General features: G+C 40.5%; 1 protein-coding gene across 1 annotated transcript in view; it reads left to right on the top strand.

The window, feature by feature from the left end:
* CNTNAP5 (contactin associated protein family member 5) overlaps positions 1–23,854 on the top strand; it is a 730,584-nt gene that overhangs the window by 217,202 nt on the left and 489,528 nt on the right. The gene's annotated exons all lie outside the window — the stretch shown is intronic.

The raw sequence follows: 23,854 nt of genomic DNA, 5'->3' as shown, positions 1-23,854 counted from the left end.
TATTCCTAAACAGAGGAGCGACCTCTGTTTTATCTCCTAGAACAAGGAAATTCCAACATTGCTTTTACATTAGTAGTTTTCTTCTAGCAATAGAATCAAATATATTTAATTAATCACCAAAGTGTGTTTACTGAGCACCCACACTGCTCCAGGAATGTGGCGAAGACCATGGGGCTGTAAGGCAGCATAACGTATGAATCCTCAAGGAGCTTTCCAGTCTGTTGAAGATCGCAGGTTCTCAAAAACCAGACAAAAAGAGAAAGATCACAAAAAGGCTAGGTGTTTCTCCCACACTTTCTTTCTTACCCAGTTAGGTAAAACCGGCTTGAAGATGAAAAGGAAAACACGTGCAGTAAGAAATATGTTCTTTACACTTTAAGTAAATTAACTGAATTTAATTTGATGCTTATTTCTTTTCCAAGCCCCCATCCCTGCAGTAAGTGATGGCACCCAAAGTAAAATACACGTTGCCAAAAAAGTATTTTGAAGCTATTTTGTGAATATGAAAAGGAATATGTATGTATGTATAACTGAATCACTTTACTGTACCCCAGAAATTAACACAATGTTGTAAATCAGCTATACTTCAATTAAAAAAAGAAAGCTATTTTGTGAAATATTTGACCGTGCTCAAAGTAGAAAACACACACTAATGGAAAACACTTTACCATGGAAAATTTAAGGTGAATAATTTTGTCTCGGGAAACGCAGTGTTGTTTTGTTTTTACACATGGAGGAGTTTAAAAGGCTGCCATCTCCATAAAGCTAGTATCATTCTGCAGGTCAGCCCCAAGGAGAAGCCAGCTAATTGTGGAAACTTGGCAAAAGTGGACTCTCCCGGGACCAATTAGAGAAAAAATGGGAGAAATGAGCTTTGCTGGCGTTCTTCTGTGGTGGTTGCGCAAAGTCGCTGCAGGGGTGTCGCTGACCAAGGATGGAAGCCAAAAGCAGCTTTTAAAACTCTGCTTCCCCAGGCTCAGGCTGAACAGCCGGCTTCTTTAGTAGCTAACCAAGCCGTCCCGCACACTGACTGCCGTTCCTCCCAGGAGCCCCGCTGGCCTTCACCTGCAGGCTTCAATCTCATTCAAAAACCATGTCCTTGTCTTCGCTCTCTTCCGTGGATCCGAGCAGCTCACCGTGTCTGGGACACAAAGATTCAAGGCAGCATGGTTTTCAGGCTTTCCAGGCAGAAATGTTTTAAAGCTTAAACGAGTGACCCAAGTAGAGATTTCAACAAAGATAGACGCTCAGTCAGGGCAAGAGGGACAACTGTTGGCCAGACAACGGGCTTTGAAATAAGGTTGACTTGTGTTTGAATCCGGCATTTCAAAAGCAAGCCAGCTGAGCAATTTGGGTCCAACGTTCAGCCACTACGAGCCTCAGTCTACTTACTTCTCAAATGGGAATGAGAGTTGGTTCTGAGATTTTGAGGTGATGGTTATCAAGAGTCAGACACTCAATAAGCTAGAGCCATGTGTGTGAAGTGAAAGTCACGTGGCATCTCGGAATGATTCCTCCTTCATTCCTCACTGGAATTGTCTGCGATGGATGTGGTATGTGATGCTTGCAAGGGAGCATTCACAGCCAGCCTTTCCGACTGGTCCAAACCTTTTCAGTATATATATTCTTAGCATCAAGTGCCTCTTCTCAATTTATCACAGCTGAAGTTTTCTATTTATTCCTGTATATAGTTGAAATGTGTCTCCTATCAGATTGTTAGCTTCTTTGGGGCCAGCATCGTTTTTTGTTTTGTTTTGTTTTGTTGTTTGCATCCATCAATAGACGCATCCCCAGGGCACGCAAGGATGCCCAGCCCATGACTGGCGCGCACAGATATTGATCAGATGAAATTTTACAACCCGGTAAAAATAATGTTTTCCAATTTCACAGGTGAGATGGCTGAAGCTCAGAAAGAATAAGCTTCCGAGGCGGACGTAGGTAGTAAACCGAGGGCCTGAGATGAGTCCTAAAAGTGATCCCCTAGAGGGAATACAGTTTCTATTAAGATAGACAGTGTCTCATTACCATGATCTTTTTTCACAGATGAATAAACAGAAGCTTAGAGGGTGTTAAATAATTTTCCCAGAGGTTTGCAGAGCCGGGGCTCCGGTGAGATGTCCAGAGGTCTTTGCCTCCAACCTGTTTTCTGGTCACCGTGAAAACCATTGCCTGGATGTTCCCAGAGCCTTGACGGTCCTCTCTGCCTCCTGCCTGGGATTTGCTTGGCTCAGGCAGGAACAAATCTTTTTTTTTTGCCCTCAGTGACCTAAAGGATTCAGTCCCACCAGCATCTTAGACTGGCCTAGCATCCTTCGGGAGACAGGCGTCAGCTGCCTCCTGTGTGTTTGTTCTGGTGTCTGCTGGACAGCGTTTTCCTGGAACATTTCTGACCGGCAGCTGGGTGCTTTTCAATCATGTGAAAGTCTGCCTCGGAATCTCCTGCATGAGGAGTTTGAGGCTGTCGGGAAGTTAAGTACAAAGAGCCTGCAAGTTTCACCAGCTTAGGACTGTTGGGTGAACCATCCACCTGGAGAGTCTGCTGGAGCACCCACAGGAGTGCCACGGCTGGAAGGATCCGGACAGAGATGACTTTGGAAGCCAGGGGTGGGCTCTGGGAGTTGCTGGCTCTGGTAATCCAGGAAGGATGCAGGCTTCAGTCAAGCACGCAGAGGTGACTTTCCAGCCTGCCGAATGAAATAAATAAAGAAGACAACCAGAAACCCACTCTGTCTTGGCAATACTAATTTTTGCTAGGAAGCTTTGCCTCGTCCCCTGAGAACAAAAGAGGGGCTTTTCCTGCAAAGCTAGCCCCAGTATCTGTACTTAACCTTTCATGCAAGACAAGGATGCTCTTGGGTAGCTGAACTGGGGGAAGGAGCCAAACACTTCCTCGCCAACTGATAAAATACTCAAGCTATCAATATACCACTCTTCTCCCCATAACTTTATGGCTGTCTTGTTCCCTCCATTGGAACACCATGGATCCACCATCTCAAAGGTAAAGCTGGGCGCCTCCATGATCCATCGAGAATTGGTTCCCATACTATGATGCCAAAACCCTGATGGGCAAGAACTCATTAATATTTTAAACACTACTTTGCTTTTGGTATTGCTTCCCCTTGTCTGGTTTCTCTGATAGACCAGGAACTTTCTGAGAGCGAGAGCCAGGCTTACCTCACCCTTTCAGTCCTAAGCCCTAGCACTGAAGTGGGAACAGCCCCTGTTCTCGAGGAATTGGAAGACACAGAGAGGCTTTGCAGTGTGGTTTGCTACTTTAAAACAAGCTAGTGGTTGAAGTGTGAAGATACATTGGTGTGTATGTGTATTTTTTTTCCTCCAGGGACCATGTGTAGCTTTAGCTTACAGGATGCCAGGTAGCATTCTCTACCGGAGTCAGTGCAGTTCCATGGGCGTTCCCCAGATCATCAGTTTCATGAACTGTGACCACTGGAGAAGCTCCTCCCTCTCCTGGGACTCCTGGGAATATCTGGGGCATAGAACAAGCACTCTTCTCACAGAGTTATCATCAGTGAAATTCACTATGCCCTGCATAATATACATTAAGCAGGAGGGGACTACATTATACTGAGTCTTTTTAAATTGCTGGCCCATTTTTATATGTTGGCTTTCCCCTCGCCCGCCGTTTTTGATTTTCCCTCCTTCCGCAGCCTCATAAATGTAATTCTGGGTGCTTGTTAAAGCTGCTTGAAACACTCACACTTTCCTCAGAAAATCATCAAATGCAGGGAGTTTGATAATTTGGATAACTTTTTTTTTTTTTAAATCAGGGGAAGGGGCAGCGGAAGGAGCAGGGCAGAGTAGGACCTGCCTGCTCGCCAGCCTTGAATAACTTTTCATCCGGAATAAGCTTTTAAAATGTTATTAACAATATTTTTAATTGTTTAAATAGTCAATATTTTTAATTTTTTCGATCTTCCACCATTTGGCAGGTGCTTTAAACAGGTTGCCTTTTATTTTGATCACATCCTCCAGATTCGATATTCTTATCTTCAGTCTACCTGTGAGAAAAGCAGAAGCCAGAGGGATTAATTAATTTCCCTGAGGCCATCCGGCTACTAATTGGTGGTTCTGGGATTCATCTCAAATCTACCTGGCTCCAGCTCGAAAATCTCCTCTGGGATTTGTTAAAGGAGATACTGATTCTGTAGAACTGGGGTTGAGCCTGGGTTTCTGTGTTTGCAGAACACCCCCAGGGACACCAGTGCAGCTCATCCATAGACTGATGTCTTGCAAAGAGCGCCCCAGAATGTCCAGTGTCTCTCATCCAGTGGGTGCTCCTCCGGGGACATGTTCCCCCATTCTCTTCCAGCAAACCCAGTAAGTCACCTCAAAGCTCTGTTTCCCACTCAAACAAACCCTGAGAACCAAGTGGACTAGAGGGTGCTGCGTGATGAAGTCCAGGGCGCAGGCTCACTGCCCGGGTGCACTGCCTGCAGTGGTCAGTTAGCTCTCCCCTGGCCACCACACGGACGGCTGTGATTGGCTGTGATGGGCCCCGAGGGATGCAGACTCCATCCATCACGTGGGATGCATTTGCTGGTGAAGCAGCCAGTGTCTTGTGCCCACTCACAGGAGGTCAACCACATCCTCCTGATGGGAAATAAACAGTCAGCAGTATTAGCTATGACTGGATGCTCGCATGTTCTAGGACCGGGCTGAACACTTTAGATGCTTCAAGGTGTTCTGTGAGGGGTGTAGCCTCCTGATCCCCATTGTGCAGGTGAGGAAACGAGCGCATGGTTCTAATCTGACAGCATACAGCCTGTAAGCAACCTGGAAGGCAAGAACTTGGGCTCCTGTGCTACACACTAGAGCATAAGTTAAGGATGACAGATGATTTGCATCCTGTTAAGGCTGGAACCTTCGAAGTATATTTTTCTAAGCCCTATCTTACCTGCTAATTCGCTGTATGATTCCCTCAATTTACAGTGATGATCACCGCCTCATGATTCATTGTGTTTTTAGAGAAGCATGAATCGGACCATGACTGTATTTTAAAAACTGATTAACTATAATATTGGGAGCACTACAACTACATCTATGATGAGCGGCAAGTGTGTCCACAGATTTAACCATCGTGATGAGAGCCCAGGTCCTGTTGCTTTGACATCAGTTTACAAGGAACCAGCCCTGGGCTAGAAGCCCAGAAACATCTTCATGCAACTTTAAGTTTGATTCCGATGCATCTGACGAGAGGGGTCTGCTTCGTTTCCGCAGGGAAGGTAACACGAGTTTGAATACAGATTCTTTCTTTTTAAGCAAGAAGTTCAAGGGGAAGGTACATATGTTGAAGCACTGGTGTTCAGTAATACACACTTTTGAAATTTATAGTGAATATTGAATACCACAAAAATGGAAAAAAACTGTGATTCCAGTAAGGTCTAAAGACTAGATAATTTAGTACTAAAGCCAAATTGCTAGAAATTAAGCACCAGGTAAGCACAACTTTCTGAAGGCATTCCCTGTGAGCTTTTTTGTTCAGTTCATCACTTATAGTTTCACTCCAAACCAAGCCAGTCAGTTAGGCAACAAGCCTCTATTGACAACTCTTTATACCGGGAACCGTCCTCAGCCTTGAAAACTGAACCAGTCAGACTTGAGCCCTTCCCACATAGAGATTTCATCCTTCCTCATGAATGGAAATATTTCTTTTTTTTTTTAATTGATTTTTTTTGCTATCCCTGTAGTTTTTTTTTCTTGTTTTAATGGAAAACCCATACATTCTGATACATTCTTTGTTTCTGAGTCAGTGATCATCATGGTGTCTCAGATGATGGTAAAAAAAAACTGCCCTCTCCCAAGTGACTCTCCAACCTCTCCTCCAGCTGCTGTATTTCCTTCCTGACATATTATCACTCTCTGAAATTACTTATTTTATACCTTTACACATTCTGATCATCTTTCCTTCACTGGATGTACATATAAGAGGGCTTAAACCTCTATTATTCACTCTATAAAAGTAATTCTTTTATCAAACATATTTCTTATGTTTGTGGAGGGACACTTGCTGTTATGATTGGCAATGCTATGTGTCACATACATTCCATGGCCACAGAAATGTTTGTTTAGTTTGGTGGTATGTCAGCAAAACCAGAAACAGAGTCTAGAAAATAAGAGGCACTCAAACAATACTCCTTGGATGGATGGATGCATGCATGGATAGATGGAAGCATGAACGAATCAATGAATACAGGCCACAGGCTGCAAAGAAGAAAATTCTACACTGGTTGAGAGGTTAAATAAAGATAACTTTGGTTTCTCTATCTAAACATAAGACTTTAGGATTTTACAGTTCAGTTTCCTGATAACCATTAATAATTATCACTTATTGATCCTTCAGGATCCTGCAGTGTATGATCAGGGTGATTGAGTGGCTAGTGATCTGAGGACACTGTAGTCACATCGAAACAGCAATCACTGCTGACATTTATCTGTTGTGTCGTGCTGCTTCAGTCTTCAAAGAGTTCTTGCGTGAAACAATTTTCTTTTTCTTTTGCATCTTTTAAAGACCATTTCACTAGCTACAGATACCTTCCATTTTTGCTCGGGACCCTTGAATTGCTTTCCTAAAAATTGTTTTCAATGAAGTTGGTGACTAGACTATTGCTGCCAACAAACTAGAAGAATTAATATATTTCAAGTTTTCAGCTGTCTTAAGAGTAAGGAATAATAAGTATAAGATTGATCTCACATGGCTTAAATGTATGGCCATTTACAGGCGTATGTTTAAAAGGAATGAAAAGTGTGAGTTTGAGTAAACAAAGTTGTCCATCAGTTCTCATGATGTTAGAACAAGGGTTTACTGCTTGAGACATAAGCAAATTGGTTTGATTTTAGAAGAAATAAAAGGAAGCAAAACCCATGCTTTTTTTTTTTTAAAAGCAATTTTCATTCTGAATGTCTACTGTTAGCTCAATAGTGTACCAAGTGGACCAGGTACTCAATGCATGTTATTTCCTTTAAACTTTTACTAGAGTCCTGTGTGGTAGATATATTGTCACCATTTGACAGATGCAGAAACTGAGGGCCAGAGAGATAAAAGAGCTAATGAGCAACTGAATCTGGAATTTGATCCAGAAATTCTCGCTGTAACCATGCTCTTTGCATGTTGCAACACTGCCTCCTGTGGCCTAGGCTGATATTACACTCAGTATAAAAGCATTAAATACACGTATATACACTATGGAATACTACTCAACCATAAAAAGAAAAATAAATAAAATAATGTCATTTGCAGCAACAGAGATAGTTCTAAGTGAACTACGCCATAAAGAGAAAGAAAAATATCACATGATATCACTCATATGTGGAATTCAAAAAAAAGACAAAAATGAACGTATTTACAAAACAGAAACAGACTCACAGACATAGAAAACAAACTTATAGTTACCAGTGGGGTAAAAGAGGTGGGAAGGGAAAAATTGGGAGTTCGAGATTTGCAGATGCTGACTTCTATATATGAAATAGATAAACAGCAAGTTTCTTCTGTATAGCACAGCGAACTATATTTAATATCTTGTAGTAACCTATAATGAAAAAGAATATGAAAACAAATGTATGTATGTGTATGTATGACTGAAACATGATGCTGTACACCAGAAATTGACACATTGTAAATTCGATAAACTTCAATTTAAAAAAAGATGTTAGGTATGTATAGCCTTTTACCTAGTGGTGCGATTTTGGGGAAGCTCTACCAAGATGTCTATACATACATATCTTACAGTTAATATTACACATGACATTATATGTAAAGGACTGTACATACATATATAGTCTGTGGTATGATTACGAATGCTTAATTATTTTCTAATTTAGTGAGATCCAACGGATATTTTGAAATACAAATTTAAATTACGCATTTTTGAATACAACATTAAATGTAATTAATGGTAATTGTAAAATTCCATGCAATTTTTCACATTGTAAAGTTACCTTTATGACAACTGTAGAATTACATTTAATTTTACATTTTACATTATAAAATTAAATGTAACTTAATTTTAAATACAAAATTAAATTACACATAAATGAAATAATATGTGTAAAGCACATATCTGATCACAAGCTGTTCATCAAGTCAGCTCCAACGTGTCTGCCACTTTTGAAGAACTTTTTGCAACTAATAGAATGCTGTATTCAAATGGTTTTGAGCTATTTAATGCATTTTTCCTAGTGTGTTGAGCTTGAAAATCACTATATGAGTTATTGCTGCAATTATTTTCCACCTTCATCTGCCAGAGGAAGGGGAAATCAATTCAGGCCACATCTGGACTACAAGGCTGTTATGAAAGATTCACTGTCTGCACCTCCTCTGTTCATGGATCTTTGAAATTGGACCTCATGATGAAACATCAATTTTAGAACCGTGATCTCTAAGTGTCAGGCAGACCGTGGGACTATTTGAAACATGATTTGGGGACCTCCAACTCAATGTGCATTACTCACAGGTCTTCACCTTTGTTTAGGCAGACTCTAGACCCAGTGGTCTCACCCAATGGCTCGGTCATCTTCAGTAGGTTACATGGTCTTTCTCTGGCTCAGTGTCTCATTGTGTCACATAGGAACGGTCACATCTGCAATTTACTCAGCAATTTTGACCTTTTTTGGTCATGGAGCTGCTAAAGTGACCTGTGGTTATTGCATGATCCTGACAGCAAGGTTATCTAAGTTCACAGAACAGCTCCACCTTCTTACTTGCTACAGGCCTTGGTCGGTCCCTGGACCTCCCTAAGCCTCAGTTCCTCTAGTCTTCAGGTAGAGACGATTGTAAATGCCCTTCATATTTGTTGTGGATAGGAAACGAAGTCACATGTGTAGAGAACTTGACACAACGGCCATCACCACGCGAGTTCTCCATGGATGGTCCACACATCCATCTGAAGATGGAGGTGCAAGTGATTTTCCATGTTGGTTCCTGTGTTTCTGTATTTTTTGGTTTTTGTTGACTGACAGTATAAAAGTTATACATATATATGTGTGTCTGTGTGTGTGTGTATTCATTATTGAAAAATAGGCAAAGAGAAAGTAGGGCTGGAATCCATAATTCTATCACTGGTTTCTGCCATCATTTTACACTAATGTTAACATTCTGGTGTTTTCCTGTTTCATTTTTATTAACTCTATAGGTATTTTCATAGATGTACATTCTTATACAAGTTTTGTTATACCTTCTTTATTCAGTAACAAGACATAAGTACTTATTCTTGCTACTGCAAATACTAGAAATTTTAATTAATAGTTTCACTATATAAATAATTATGCATATATATTTCAGTCAGAAACTATAGATAATAAATTAAAGCAATTATAATCATTTACAATTTCATAGGCCAGGGATAGCCACTACTAACATTTTAAAATATTATGTTCTTGCCTTTTTCTTTAATGTATATTTTTATTTGAAGTATAGTCAATTTACAATGTTGTGTCAATTTCTGGTGTACAGCACAATACTTCAGTCATATAGGAACATACATATATTTTTTCATGTTCTTTTTAATCATGTTACTATAAGATATTGAATATAGTTCCCTGTACTATAAAGTATAAACTTGCTTATCTATTTTATATATAGTTGTTAGTATCTGCCAATTTCAAACTCCTAATCTACTCTCAGTCTTTTTTTATATGCATACATCTATGATTTAATCTAACATACTAGCAATTTTAAGACCTACCATTATTTCCTAGGAAAGAAAAAAATGCTACCAAATCAACATTCACCATGTCTTTCTAATAACTTAGAACTTTTTTCTTTTGTATGTCTTGAAATGACCCTCTTAAATTATATAGGCAGAGGGTTTTTTTTTTATCATGTTATCATTCTTGTGCACAAGAAAATAGATGTCAAATAAAATTAAGATATTTGTAAAACTCTTCTACATTCAGAGTTTGTCTGTCCAGACTCACCTTTGACACAGCCATGTGTATGTGTCCAGTATAATGTCCCCTGTGCTTTCACTTGTCCACATAAACAATGTATTTGCAATCTTGAATCATTGAACAATATTTAACACCATTTAAAATACCCATTAAACTTGACACTTGTAGTCCCAACAATGCACATAGCTAATACAGTGACAATGATTTACCCCAGCTCTGTCCAAGTCTACATAATTTTTATGTGACCAGCACAATTACACAATGGCTAGCTGTGAGCCTTTGATGGGCAGAAGCACCCTGATTTCAGACTTGCTACAAGGTGAAAAACATATACAGCTTAGAACTACCAAAAAAAGAACTATTTTACATAGTTTTTCTCTTAGGATGCTTTATTTAGCTTTGTCTTTTTGAAAATTTCCATTTAACATTAATTTGGGAACATTTCCCAGTATCTTTAAAATTCATCAAAAAAAAAGGTATTTCTTTCAAAGTGTTCAACAAATGTAGAGCCAGAAAACCTTAGCTTTTGAGGTCTTTCAAAAATTATCATCACTGAAAACAAAACTTGCGAACAAGAATATATCACAAATTATTCCTACAAAAGCAAGGGAGGAACTGAACAAATTAAATGATGAACGTTCAGATGTGTATGAAATTGAACTTTAAAAATCTGTAATTGCATGTTGGACTGTCTTGACTTCCGGGAAGAATGTTTTGATGGCACTTCTATTTTTAATTAGACATTTTGTATCAGAAGGGGATGAAATTAAGAAAGCCTATGATATCGCATAAATCTAAATCTGTAAAACATTCAAGAGAATCATAGAAGCAATTTTTTGACAATTTTTTAATTTTAAAAGATCTATCAGAAAAAGATACTGTGAAAGGAGGCAAAGACACTACATATAGAAAATATTTGTGGGGGAAGCATATAGCTCAGTGGTAGAGCATGTGCTTAGCATGCATGGGGTCCTGGGTATGATCCCCATGACCTCCATTAAAATTTAAAAAAAAGCTAATTACCTCCCCCAAAAGAAAATATTTGAGCTGAAATATATAAACACTTCTATAAAAAAAATACTGGGATTGAGAATACCCTGCATTTAGCAAGAAATCTCAGTATTTATAATGTTCACAATAACAAATATTATGATCTATTGAAGAGTCAAGTGAATGTGTCAACAATGTCCAATATACAAACTATAAAGAAAACTGGAAGCAATTGTATTTTCAAAAATAATGTCATATGATCATATTGAAAAAAATGAATTTTTCAGAAAAATGTAATATTGAGGTGTTATGGACAGATTAGGCCAAGGCACTGACTGAAGTATATGAATAAGTAACAGGAATAATTCTCTTGCTTACTCAGTGTTTAATATTGAAATCATCCATATCAAACTTTTAAAAATTATTTAAAGGTACTATATAATATTTTTATTTCTTAGAAATACTTTTATTAGCAAAATAGTTTATTTTCTTAATTTTAAAAAAATAATTACTATATATCATGGCTGTAGATTATATTTATATGCCTTATTATATATCATATTTTACTATAAATTATTATTCAGTACATGGTATATTGTCATAATTTATTTTTGATACATAATCAATTTAAATAGCATTTAAAAATATTTTAAAAATCTTCCTTATGCTTGAAAATAATGTTTTATGATACATAATAAGATACTCAATCCTTCGCCTACTGAAGAGCATTTAGTTTATTATAAATTTCCCCTACTGTACTTAATAGTACATATTAAATGGATGTCTCTCCACCTGCAATGTGAACATTTTGTTTGGATAGAGTCCAAGTAGTGGAATTTCTGGATCTTATGACATTTTGAAACTAAATGGCATCAAAGTCTTTTGAATGACTTCATATGTTCTCTGAATATCAGGAACTAATAGTAATAAAAAATCTAATACATAATTTAAAGCAAAATAAATTCTTTAAAATAGGTTTTAAATAACTAAAAGATTATTAACAGTACTTTGTAGAAAGCTAATGTTAAGCAAATAATGGGAAGGGTACTTGTGAAAGTTATTTTAAAATAATTACATTTTTGTTCAATTGATTATGTTTTTAAAGCCGAGGGAGTTTTTGGGTATTTGCCACCTTGTGGACATTACGCATAACGCCTAAGATAAACAAGACACAGAGCGTGTCCTTCGGGAATTCTGCTGGTGGTGGCCGAGATGCAAACAACGGAGATGATTATCACAAACACGTGATTGTTAGCGTAGAGCATCGGAAGGCAGTGGGCACAGAGAGCGGCCGCCCCTTCTGCGGAGGAGTCCGGGTTGCACTGGACAGATTTCTTAAGAAACATGATGGAAGATCCGAGATTGGGAGGCTGAGTCGCTGGTCAGCAGAGAAGAGAGTGTAAATATAGACACTGGTGTGAACAGCGTCCTCAGATTAGGACAAGCATGGCGTGTTGAGGGACAGCGGGCCGACCTAACAGGCAGGAGGCTGGAAGAGAGGCTGGGGGCGCGCAGGGGAAGCGCGTTCGGGATTAGACTGGGGTAAGTCTCGCTGGTGTCCTTACGGATGCTCTCGCCCTGTCTTAACTCATAGTTGCAGCTACGACGGCCACGGTGCTCCAAGCTCCATGTCCATCCAAGACGTGTTCATGGGCACCTTATTTTCTGCGGGATGGGCCCAATGCTAATTCCCAGAAATACGCATCGGGCACAACAGAGGAGCATGCTATTAATAAACAGGTGAAATAAGATGACAATTTAAAATCAGGGCAAGTGTTATGAAAACAGGGTAGAATTTTAAAGGATGGTTAGGCTGGAGTTAGATACGGAGATATTCTCAAATCAAGAGGTCAGGGAAGGCCTCTCTGAAAAGATGATACGTGGACCTGAGCAGCATCTTGTTAAGCCGGCTTTAGCCATCTTTGGTCCTGAAGGGAAATGCCTGCAGGCAGTCGGAATGACAACTTGGAAAGTGGAAATGCCGTTTGGGCAGGATCAGGCCCGGCATGCTGTGTGAAGGACTGGAAGAAAGCCAGGCGCTGAAGGTCAGGGACAAAATGAGAATGAGGGGCACATGCTTCTGCAGGGATGGAGAGTTAAAGGATAAAATGACTCTAGAGCGTCTAGACTTTGGTTAGACATTTGAATTTTATGCTAGGGGTTATGGGCAGCTGCTGGAATTTTCTAGAGTGAAATAATGTGATCTTTAAAGCCTATTTATTTTCCTTTTTTTTTTTTTTTAAAGCTTGCTCAGCTCACACATACTGGTACTCTTCTGTGGAAGAGCATATGTACCACACGGATGTGTTCCAGAATAATGCGTCCCTTGGTCATATTTAATGTTTGAAGACAGAGCTTCCCATGAAACTAGAGACCTGAACATGGTTCTCAATTTTGTTTTTCTTTTGAGTAGCTGTGCAGATCATTCTGGATTGCTTTTTATTGAGAAGAAGGCTGTTCTGTCTCAGGTTTCCACCTCAGGGGCTCAACCCCGGGCAGAGGTGGGAGGAGTCTCGGAGGCGGGGTGGATGGTACAGAGGAGCGGAGACAACACAGGTCTCCACGTGAGGCCTCGGCTTCCGTCTTGTACATTCCAGAGTATAATGGAGACTTTCTGACAATTTCTTCAAGTACGTCATCATTTCAGAAAAGAGTTAATTTTCCTTCTGACTCTCCTTATGTCTGTGATCGCTACCATTTTGACTTTGATTTTACCTCAGCCTCTGGCGGAGGTAATCACTGGCAAGAAATGAGCATTTAAAGGAATCCTGTCGGTGAGCAAAATGTAAGTAAAATTTGTGGATAATCCTCGCCCAAGTAGCACACTGTGTGTGTCTATTCAAATAAGAAAGTCTTAAAAAAGTGTATCCATTTATATCACATCTTTCCATCCTATGAATGTTTTGGTCTATTCTCTTTCTGGTTTTGCTCTTTGTATGTTTTATACAGTTTTGTTCATACTGCATAAGCTGCAGCTCACTTGACCGTAATGTGAGTGCACATTCTTTCTATGCCATTTGTCAAAGTAATTAATGCTAGCTGTCCAGAATAGAAAAATACCCTTGAAATCTCAGTGGTTTAATGCCACAAAGATTTATGTCGAGTCACCTCAGAAGTGATTGGGTGACCATCCACCATCCTGTACGAAGCCATTTAGAACAAGTACCCCGTAAAGTTTCCATGGCAGAGAAAACAAAATGGAGTGTGTGGGAACATTTGTTCTTAATTGGCTGGAAGTGGCACAGAACATGTGTCCTGACAGTCCACTGGGCAGATCTGATTTCATGGCTAAGTACCACGGAGGACTGAGCACTGTCTCTGTCACCTCCAGTCTTTCTGTCCCCATGTACTTGCCGCCGTCTCCCACAGATTAGCCTCTCCTCCCGACTCCCCACACATTGGACCCGCCACACCCCTCCTGAAGGAAGGCGCTCCAAGATTGTACCTTATCATTGCACATACTTCCAAATCCAGGTGTGTGGCAGGGTCTCCATAAAGTCTGGATGTTGCTTTTCTTGGTATAAAGATATGGATTAAAAACAAGAAAGAAAGAAAGAAAGAAAGACAGAAAGAAAGAAAGAAAGAAAGAAAGAAAGAAAGAAAGAAAGAAAGAAAGAAAGAAAGAAAGAAAGAAAGAAAGAAAGAAAGAAAGAAAGAAAGAAAGAAAGAAAGAAAGAAAGGAAGGAAGGAAGGAAGGAAGGAAGGAAGGAAGGAAGGAAGAAAAAGGAGGAGGGCTAGATTAAGGGTTTGGGATTAATATACATGCACTACTATACACAAAATAGATAAGCAACGAAGACCTACCACATAGCACAGGGAAGTGTATTCAATTTCTTGTAATGGACTGTAATGGAAAAAATCTGAAAAAAATAAGTGTGTGTAAATGTATAACTAAGTCACTTTCCTGTATGCATGAAATTAACATTATAAATTGACTACACTTCAATAAAAAAAAGAATTAAAAAAGAAGAAAAAACGCACAAACAGAAGCTAATATCATCTCCTGTCCTCAACATTCACCCAGCTCCTTACCTCCACACACACACAAACATACACATCCAGTATGCAGAGGCGGGGACAGGAATAAAACCACCGCCATAGACACAGAAGCAAGTTGGGGAGGTGACAAATGCCACACAGGGTCACTGGCTTGCTGCCACTCTGCAATCCTGTTCAGCAAATGCTACAATGTCCTCTTACCCTGAAGGATGGGGCTCATATTTGCTCTCTGGGGGAGGTCCCTTTATTGGTCGTCATCTGGGAGGTTCTTGTTTTCCTATGATTGTTCCTGTTATCAACAAAAATGGACTGCAGAGGAAATGTCCGTTTTGAGGTGGGAAGGGGCATTACAGCTTCCTCATCTCACTTTCTGCTCCCAGAAGCTCTCCACTTGAAAGTACCTAGTTTGACATTAGTCTAAGTAATTACCACATTAACTGGTCACAGGAGACAAACTTCTGAGACCCGATGGGAGATGCTGCCTCTTGTTCCTCACACTTAGCTGGATGTGGACAGGCAGACTCCATCTCACAGCCCCGCCATCTGGAACAGTGTCCCCCTCTTGCTCCTTGAGTGGTACCCACTGCTTTCAGAGGCGTCTATTGACAGGAAGCATTGATGGCTCCGATCTACATTTGAAGGTGGCTGGGAAATTTAGGGGAACAGGTATAATTTATGGTGAAGGTTGACTTCCTGTACCACCATTAATGCAAACCAGTTTATCCTTTTAAAACTCCTTTCACATCCATGACTGAATATGAATTTCAACTTCCTCTGAGAAGCAAGGCAGCAAGGTCATGACTCATTCTGGTTTTAAGGATGAGAACTGTTGAACAATCATTAGTATCAAGGCTGCAGAGAACAAAGAGCTTTATTGGGGTCTCAGGAATTGAATTAGGGAGACACAGATTCAGGTAAAATAGAAAGGGTGTTCCAGGAAAGAGAAAGACTCAAGGGTTTATAAAGGCAGAAGCCACAAGTTTGTTAAAGTTGTCTTGCAAGACATATAATTGACCCTGATACAAAGAGGAAGTATTTTCTTAAGGGACTGGCTGTCACAGATTATGTAGACTGAGGATCTCATAAGGATCTGGAGTTTCTGGAACATTGTGCAGGTGTTTTGGATGCCTGCATTAAGACAATAAGTAGTCAATATGATATTTCACTTATATGTGGAATCTAAAAAAAAGAAGACCCAAATGAGCCTAATTGCAAAACAGAAACAAACTCACAGACATAGAAGAGAAACTTATGGTTACCAGAGGGGAAAGAGGGGGAGGTTGGAAGGGATAAATTTGGAGTTTGAGATTTGCAGATACTAACTACTATAAAATAGGTAAACAAGTTTCTACTGTACAGCACAGGGAACTATATTCAGTCTCTTCTAGTAACCTATAATGGAAAATAATATGAAAATGAACATATGTATGTATATGTATGACTGGGACATTGTGCTGCACACCAGAAACTGACACATTGTAACTGACTATACTTCAATTTAAAAAAAGGGCAATAAGTGGTCAAAAGTTCTGATTCCATCCAGGCTGAGATGAGTTAAGTCCCACTTCCCAGTGGCCTTGGGGCTCCATTGTAGAGGTTCCCTTAGCAATACCACCTCCATTTTGATTTTCTTTGTGTAGAGAAGCCTCCTCGGTTTACACCTGCTTCTGATTGCACTAGTCCTTGTAGGGTTTCATCTTACCTGAGGTTTAGTACCCACAGAGATCTGTCTTCTTATTGTCCAAATCATATCACTGGGCACAAATTTTCCTGCAGTGACAAAGGCTCAGAATCACAAGAAAGATGAATAATTCCAATAAACTATGGCAAGCGCTAAGACGACCCTCCCCACCCCCAGCAGGGTCCCTCACCTCGTCTGTGCGCTAGGAAGGACCTCCTGGAACAAGAGATGTTTAAACTGCTCTGTTGGGGGAATGAGCCAGGTGAAGCCAGGAGAGGGAGGTGGTCCTGCCCTAGAGCAGAGAGAGGAGGAGGCGTGCATCCTTGGGCAGCAGGGCTGCAAGCTGAATGCAGAGGAGGGGAGAGAGGGAAGGGAAGTTAGCAGGCAGCAGAGAGGAAAGGGCTGGCCGGCCACGGTAAGGACTTTCAAATTGATCCTGAGGACGGGCGATTTAAGTAGTTACTGCCAGGAATTCCTCTGTCTCCCTTCCATTCACTGTGGGCTGCCAGGACTTACAGACACGTTTGCTGCACAGACAGCAGCTTTTCTGGCAGCTGAGTTCTCCAGGTGATTCTACAAAGGTCATCAGAGGGCCAAAGGGCTTGACTCTCCTGCAGTTTTAACCTCAACAAACAACAGGAAAATATACGTATTTATCAGATTGAATGAAGGAACCATAGAACGTGGGCATTCTCCCCAGAATGGATTTCTGCTTTCGAGACAGATGTACCTTCCGATACGTTGGTAGAGGGCATAAAGATGAAAAATCAAAATTGTTGCATTCTTTTAAACAAAATGACCTGCCCTGAAGAAGCTGCAGTACCTGAGGACACATTTGTTTCTTCTCCAGTGTGCGATTTTGCAGTTACTGGATTAGGCATTGTGTGTTTTGCAAGGATGTGGGTCAGCAGTTGCTACAACCACAAGCTCTTTGCCCTGATGTTGGACAACGTAACACTTGCCACTGACAGTCTCTGAATCTCTATTTTCTTTGCAGTCAGTAGGTAATCTCCCCAAACTGGACAGCTGCACTCACTACGTACGCTATTGATCATTCTCTAAAACCATCACACCTTTCGCAATTTTTAAACTAACATTACACTATTCACTTTGCCCCTGGACCTGTCACACTTGATTTTAACCTTTATCTTCTCTTCCCTCCCTCACCCCAAGTTATATGATGGGAAATCACGAGGGAAAGGTTTATGCATGGTGTGGAAGTATTGGCTCTCCTACTATAATTAAATTTTTTTTTCGTATTATTTTGAAAAAAAGACCTTTTTACTCTGGCCCTTTTGTCTCTGATCTCTCTGGGGACTCATTCCTGGGTCTACATTAACACTCCATTTCGGATTATTTGGGAGACGATACCCACCAGAGGTAACTCCTTAAGGGAAAACTTCAGTGAAGTAAATTCCTTGCTCTTAAGGAAAGTAATAAAAATAAAAATAGTAGTAGTAATGATAATGGTGAAGCATGATTTCTCGAGACCTTTGCTCAGTTCTGCATTTCAGCGTCCATGTCCTCAACCTGTCAATTTAGTCTTTCCCTCTGCCAAAGCAGTTCTAGCTAAGCTATGCATGGTGTAAGAAATATTTAGCTTAGAAAGTAGTTGACTCAGTGGGGAAGGTATAGCTCAGTGGTAGAGCACGTGCTTAGCATGCACGAGGTCCTGGGTTCAATCCCCAGTACCTCTGCTAAAATAAGTAAATAAATTAACCTAATTACCCCCCCCAAAAAAACACTCAAAAACAAGAAGGAAAGATTACTAGAAAGTAGGTGACCTGATGTCAAATTTGTTCTTTGTCCTGGAAACATGCTTCGTCTCCAAATCTCTGGCCTGGATCATGTCCTTCAGTTCTGAGAGCTTCTGCTGAGGAAATGAATCTTTCGTTGCTCTTTGTTTTTTTTTGTTTTTGTTCCTTTGAGGATTGATTGATTGATTGATTGATTGCAGACTCTGTATATTTGATCTTTGCCTACATAAAGGTACACATACCCACCTCTGTGGTTCCTTCCTCAGCGAACATACCTTCTTGCACTTGACTGTAGTTTGCCATGCATTATGTTTTCCATCAACTTCCGTGCATTACTGAAACACCCTCACTCCCTCTCGTGAAAGTTTGGGAGGTAGATTCTGTCATTCTGTTGGAGGCCTCCAGTATCACCCCCAACATGAGGGAAACAGAAACCTAACATTCCTTCCCAGAATTGACTCAAACAGGGCAGTGCTTGTGTGGACCCACAGCCAGATGGTCTGGACAATATACACATAAATCTCTGTACCCAATCATGGCACACATTTTTCTAAATGGGGATTTGCAAAGCTGGGTGGTTCCACATCGCAAACCCTTGTGCAGATGTTTCAGGAAGACAGACGAAGCAGCCGCTCGCCCATGACACAGTCACAGAAATAGCTGGCCCTGCCTTTAGAGGCGAAAAGCAGCTGTTGATGTAGGTCACAACAAGAAAGACAGGTGCTCGATTCAGAAACAAACAACTGCCCAAAATACCACTTCTGCCAGCTTCTAGAAAACATCAACATATTAAAGTGAATTGTAATTTTCACCGATTCATTGTACTAATATATGGATTATCTGTGAGAAATCAAGAATGGTTACAAGGTCATATTCTTTGGGCTCAGCTGTTTTGACATGATGAGGCATTACCTATCTTACCTCTCCAGGTCACCATCAGTCACCACCATCATCACCACCATCACCACCATCGCAAGTTTTCCTTGTGCCAGAACACTGCTAAGTGCCGAAGATAATGGTCAACAAGACAGACAAAAGCCTAGTTTTATTAAGTCTGTGTTCTTCCAACAGAAATAATTAAGCAAATCATTAGAAACATAAGTATTTTGCATTACTGTGCTATGAAAAAGTAGTACTTTGTGTAGAAAGAATTCATAACTAGAATGCTTGACCTCAGCTGATGGGCCAAGAAAGGCCTTATGGAAGCAGTGGCATTTAGGTCAAAATCTGACACTGGAGAAGGAATACCCATGGAAAGAGAAATGGAAGAGTAGACCCAGAGAGGGAAGAGACAATGCATAACCTGAATTAGAAGGAGCACATTAAATCTGCATTAATTAGAGGAGTCAGGTAAGAAAGGACCAGATTGTTCAGGTTCTTGATGGCAGTGATAAGTTCTGAGAGAATCAGACGGCTGTCAAAAGATCTTAAGTGGAGACCTCTCATTTAAAAATAAAACTCTGGCTACAGTATGGAGAAGAAATCAGAGGAAGGCAAGAACAATTCTCAGAAAATAGGGAGGAAATTATTATCAGTGGAAAAGGGACAGTGTCATTTCTCAGTCCATGCCTCTATATGAGAATGGCCAGAAGACTTCTTCATTTGGTTTCTGTGTTTGCAAAAGTATCGATGGGTGCCAGGTGTTTCTTTAAAGGTGACCTCAGTCATATATTCACTCATTCAATCTCCCTTGGTTATGCACTGACCCTGTGCAAGGCACTGGGGTTCACGGATGGAAATCACAACCTGGTCCCCAAGGAGCACTCTGGGAGAAGCAGGCACATGAATGAAAGTGTGACAGAAGCTATCACAAGGGTAGGCAGGAGCGAGAGTCACTTTGGAAAGGACATTCCCCACGCACAGATCCAGAGACGTACTTCTGCAGATGCACAGAATTAAAGAAGGATTCAAAACTAGCCAGGGTCTCTGATGAGCACTGACTTTTTTTCCATAAGTTGTTAGTTTGGGATTTAGGAGAATTGAGGATAAAACTCCCAAACACTATTAAATATGTGTGTGTATATATATATGTATATAAAATCTTTTGGGGTTTAAAGCATGTAAAATCACGTTTTTGTCTCTGTTCCTTATTGTTCATCATACACATGCCTATATATGTCCTGCTGAGATTCTTAAGTCTTGTTTTAATCTGGTCTCTTTTTTCCTACCCAAACTCTTTTTTCACTCCTTTGAAGCCCCTCCTCCTCTTTCTTATATTTAGCTCCGTCTCCTGAATACTTTTTATTAGTCAGAGAACATGAGATTGCATTTGACAGAACCTCAACTCAAATGGCTTCATAAAAGATGGAGCATGATTGATTGATCTACCTGATCATTTAAAACTACACCAGTTGCAGGCAACCCTGAATCCAGGAATCAAAATCTGTCCTGGAAGCTCAGTCTCCCTCCCCATTCCCAGTCATTCTTCATCTCTCCCACTTTCTCTAGCTTCCATGGCTGCTCCACTCCCAGGCAGACTTTCTTACATGAAGGCAAGCTAGCCAAAATTGGTCCCAAGTTCATAACCTGATGGTGGGTCAAACACAAGAGAGAGTCATCTTTTCTTTCCCAGTAGTTGGACCAAAGTCGAGACCCGAGCTCCATATGGTCACATCCTAGTCTGGGAATGAATGATAGCCAGGAGTAGAACCCACCTTGGCTGGCCAATTTGCAGGCCTATGTGCATCTCTGGATGGCCTCGCTCCACACAGATTATGTGGGCTGACAGTGGATCCAGGGGAGGTTCTACAAGACAGTCAACACCAGGATGGGCAAGGATACAGGACAGCATCTGCTGCATTCCTCCCAGAACATACCTGCTCACTCGGACCTCCCCTCAGTCTTTTCCTCCAACAGTGGCTGGGATGAAGAGGCATCACCACATCTGTTATATCCGGAACCCATCTTGCTGGGGCACTGAGTCCACACTTGATCTTTTTGTGTCAGGGTTTTATCTTGGACCTGAAGTCTGTAGACTTAAGGGCTTTTGGTTGGAACCCCAGCCATTATTTTCCTATTGTGTTCTGAACATATTATAGGATGTTCTGGTCATCCTTGGAGAGAACAACCATTGACCTTTAAGATCATTCTGGAAAAAATAATGCCATGTACCCAAAGACAGGGACTCAGAAGGTAAGAAGACAGGGACTTACATTCTTGGGCTGAAATAATAAAAACTGAACAATAGTTAGGGGTCTCTAGGGGACTATGGATGCTCCACTGGTGTTTCTTAGTTCTTGAGCAAGAAAGAAGAGTCACTCGAAGGGAAGCAAATGGTGCTTTAGCGACCAGATCACATGGTTTCTTGGGATGTGCTGCTTTATTTCCCCACTGGTCCTCTGTAACTTTAGCAGAGCTTTCTCTAAAGCCATTGGGAACTGATTAGAAATGCAGAATTTCAAACCTCATCCCAGGCTTACTGAATCAGAACCTGCCATCTATAACAAGGCTGCCAAGTGATTTGTACACACTTTATAGTTAGATAAACACTGCTTTGAAATTTTTAGTCTCAAGTATACTGTGCTTCTGGGTATCAGGAGAGATTCGAGTCTACATTTGGCCATCGTGTTAAGGCAGAATGCAAATTTGGCAAGCTCTCCCCCCAGCAAGGTAAAATTTCAAGGGAGAATCGTGGAGCCTACATGAATGTCCTTTCCCTACGTGAAAACTCTCCCTTCATTGCCAACATTGGAAGACTTAAAAAAAGGAAGAAAGTCCTACGTTCTGGCATAAAGATGAATGACCTCACAAACCTGTCAGTCTTGGCCACTTACCCACAGTTCTGACTCTGCCTCCAGCCCTTTCACCAGCCTCTGCCCTGGTTTCTGAAATGACTTTTTATGACCAGCTCAGCTAGCGGGCTGAAATATTCTGTTTCCATGTCCTTTGGCAGGGACAGCTGATCCCAGTGCCACTAAGGAAAATCAAACCAGATGTGCTAAGCACCGTATTGACTAATACTTTATGTAACAACTTGAATTACCAGAAGATTCAAATCAAATTCATGAAAAATTAAAGCAGAGGAGATTTAAGGCAGAAACTATTTAAACAGACTTAAAAGGTTACCACGGGAAAAGAACAGGGTCAGTTTGTTTGAGTGTAAAAATAAGAAGTTAAGCTGAATCAGGGAGAGAAAAGTCTGCCTCTTGACCTATAGATTTATCTCTTAAATGAAGTTTCAGCTGTTTTACTCTTTAGGGAATTAAAGAGGAACTAATACAAAAATATAAAAGCACGGCATTGGCAAACTTCCCACAGAATGTGCTGAAAAGTCATTTTTGTGGAATTGTAGAATTTGAAAACAGACTGTGAGATGGAGAAAAAGCCTCTGTCTCTGGATGAGACTGAGTTGGCCTCCAATCCCTGTGAACCATGGACTTGGGCCAGTTGCTTCAAGTCTCAGAGCTGGACTCCTTATCCATAAAGTGGACATAGTAATAAAACCCATACAGAGATGAAATGAGATTATTGATTCCTAGAGCTCAGCATTTTTACAGATATTCATCAGGAAAGAGGAGCTAGTAAATTAAAAAAAATTATAAATTGATGAAGTAATGACAGCGGGGAGGGTACAGAGCTATACCCTCTATGTGGTAGAGCACGTGCTTAGCATGCACGAGGTCTTGGGTTCAATCCCTACTACCTCCACTAAAAATAAATAAATAAAACCTGATTTCCCTCTCCTTCAAAAAAGAAGTCACGGCAAAAATGAATCACTGTTTAACACTAAGGAACATTTCTCAATCCACTTAAAAATAAAAGTAAAATAAAGTTGTTGTTGTTTTTGTTTTTGTTTTTTAGATTCCACATATGAGCAATCTCATATGGTATTTGTCTTTCTCTTTCTGGCTTACTTCACTTAGAATGACATTCTCCAGGAGCATCCATGTTGCTGCAAATGGCATTATGTTGTCAGTTTTTATGGCTGAGTAGTATTCCATTGTATAAATATATCACATCTTCTTTATCCAGTCACCTGTTGATGGAAATTTAGGCTGTTTCCATGTCTTGGCTATTGTAAATAGCGCTGCTATGAACATTGGGGTGCAGGTGTCATCCTGAAGTAGGGTTCCTTCTGGATACAAGCTCAGGAGTGGGATTCCTGGGTCATATGGTAAGTCTATTCCTAGTCTTTTGAGGAATCTCCACACTGTTTTCCATAGAGGCTGCACCAAACTGCATTCCCAGAAGCAGTGAAGGAGGATTCCCGTTTCTCCACAGCCTCTCCAGCATTTGTCATTTGTGGATTTTTGAATGATGGCCATTCTGACTGGTGTGAGGTGATACCTCATTGTAGTTTTGACAACAACAACAACAACAACAACAAAAAACAAAGCGTAAATACAAAACAGAAATAGACTCATAGACATAGAATACAAACTTGTGGTTGCCAAGGGGGCTGAGGGTGGGAAGGGATAGATGGGATTTCAAAATTGTAGAATAGATAAACAAGATTATATGGTATAGCACAGGGAAATATACACAAAATCTTATGGTAGCTCACAGAGGAAAAAATGTGACA

Source organism: Vicugna pacos, chromosome 5 (genome assembly GCF_048564905.1).
Source record: "Vicugna pacos chromosome 5, VicPac4, whole genome shotgun sequence".
NCBI lineage: Eukaryota > Metazoa > Chordata > Mammalia > Artiodactyla > Camelidae > Vicugna > Vicugna pacos.
This window is presented reverse-complemented; position numbering and strand designations above follow the sequence as displayed.